The sequence below is a fragment of the Schistocerca piceifrons genome, chromosome X (genome assembly GCF_021461385.2).
Source record: "Schistocerca piceifrons isolate TAMUIC-IGC-003096 chromosome X, iqSchPice1.1, whole genome shotgun sequence".
NCBI lineage: Eukaryota > Metazoa > Arthropoda > Insecta > Orthoptera > Acrididae > Schistocerca > Schistocerca piceifrons.
The window spans coordinates 465,746,304-465,748,717 of NC_060149.1; positions in this window are offsets into that span (position 1 = coordinate 465,746,304).

The following is a 2,414-nucleotide window of genomic DNA, read 5'->3' on the forward strand; positions in this document are numbered from 1 at the left end:
AGCCATTGCAGCACTTGTTTCATCCGATGAAGGCGGTTCCTGTACGAACTGACCGAAAAATTGCAAAGATGGACTTTGTTGTTCTCTCAATACCAGTACCAGGTTGTATATCGTCCGACAGCTCAACATGGTAATGCGGACGCGCTTTCACGTCTTCCGTTCGGCCCTGATATAAACTTTGATGCTTCTGCTGCATCTTGTTATCACTTCGATGCTCAGGATTATATTGGTTCGATCCTTTCCTCTGAACTATAGGAAAATTGCACAGGCCACGGGAGCTGATTCAGATTTGCAGCAAAAAATACACTCGCACATATTGACCTCGCTCATTGCATAACATAAAGAACTCTGTAGTGCGCCGATACTTTCCACGTCGGCATAGCCTCACTATACAGCGGTACGTGATTCTTGTGCATAATGACATTGGCAATCACGCGTGTTGGTCCTCACAACTTTGCAAAAGGAAGTCATGCAGTTACTTCACCAAGGACACTGGGGGATTGTTCATACGAAATAGTTAGCTCGTCGACACTGTACTTGGCAGTGTATACACCCAAATAGAACAGATGACGTCACAGTAGCAAGCATATGGGGAAAATCAGTCTGCTCCACCACAAAAGTTATCTGCTTGGCCTAAGTCGCAATCACCGTAGCAATGTGTGCACATAGACTATGCCGGTCCATTTCGGAATATTCGTCGGTTGATGGTGGTAGACCCTTACAGCAAGTTTCGTTTTGCTGTGCCAATGAACTAGACAACGTCACGTAGCACAATTCAGGCGTTGTCCTCTATTTTTTGCCTCGAAGGTTTGCCTGAAGTCAGTGTCCGACAACGGCCCTCAGTTCACGTCAAATGAACGTGAAACATTCTGTGAACGCAATGGCATAGAGCATCTAACTAGTGCACTGTTCCATCCACAGTCAAACAGCGAAGCGGAACTTTTTGTCAGAACCTTCAAGCAGTAGATGGCCAAACTTCGCACTGCACACACCAGGGATCTCGCCTCCTATGGTCCGCACCCACGAGTTGGACCATCGCTGGCGGAATTGCTTCACGGCCGCCGCCATCGGATACTGTTCCACCTGCTTCACTCTCCTCAGCATTCGGCGCCAAAGGAAAGTCGCAAGTATCGCATCGCGCTACATGATATTGTTTTTCAGGGTTTTTAGCGGCAGCCTCGGTGGGCGCGAGGCGAGATACTTTGACGACTTGGCGTATGCATGTATCTCATTTCAGGCCCAGACGGCTTGCAGCGCCGACGTCACAATCAGATTCGCCACAGTCATGTGCACGGTGATCCTTCTGTATCTCTACCCCCAGATTCACGGATCCTGAGGACAGTGCTGCCACAGCAGCCACCAGACGGTGTCATCACGACCCTGTGGGACGCCCCCATGAAGACAGAGCCTTCGCCTCCTCTGCAGCCTCTCGTCCTACCGATGGAGCTGTACCCGCCCACGCCGCAGCGACTGGCACCTTCTACATCTTAGTATGGTCCTCAGGAGGAGGACGCATACCACTGGGCATTCTCCGGGGGGCCGGGGGAGGTTTCCACGAGAGCGAAGGCCGGATCGCGGGGCAGGACCGGAAGTCTGACGTCCCCTGTAGCCACAGCTCCTGGTGCATCAGAGCATCCACGCCGCACCTGCCCCCCCCCCCCCCCCCCCTCGTTGTCGTGCTCCATATATGACGACGGTCCATCGCTTTGGGGCGGAGGAATGTTATGGCGTAGAGTCATCGCCGCACGTCAGTTGGGAACGACAGAGAAAAGGTGAGCCAATCGCATGTTGACCTACCTCCCTCCAGGACGACAATGTGACAGCAGCGTCCCCTAGGGGAAGACGACATAAGTGCCGTGTGTGACTGGTGGCAGCCCACTTCGATAGCAGATATGTTAGCCACTTCGTTAGTTGCCGCATCATAGCCTCTATCTTTAGCAATCTCTACCTAGCACAGTCTTGTATTTGTCTATTCTGAAGAAGACTGATTATTTTGTATGTCGCCCTTTGCTTGTGACAGATCTAACCAAGTTAAGTATTTGTACTTGTCTCGTTATAAAAAAACTTATTAATACGAGTTGTTTGGTTGTTTATCTAGCAAACCGAGTATGCAGGATTCCTAGGCACAACATAAAAAAGTCCCATCAACTGAGGAATTCATAAAGAAGTGCCAGTGCATTGAGGGAATGCAACAGAAAAAAGTGTATGAGAGAAGTCTGACCCACTCCCGAATGTGGGCCCTATGGTAGATGCAGAAGGCCACTGTGACCTCGCCTCTCTCATCCACCACATTATAAGAGAATAGATACAGCATTTTATGGCAACTAGAACTGTCAGACCATGCAAGCAAGATATAGCTGCCATGAATGTTGACCTGGTACTCCAGAAGTTAACTGAGATTGTTTAAGAAGAGG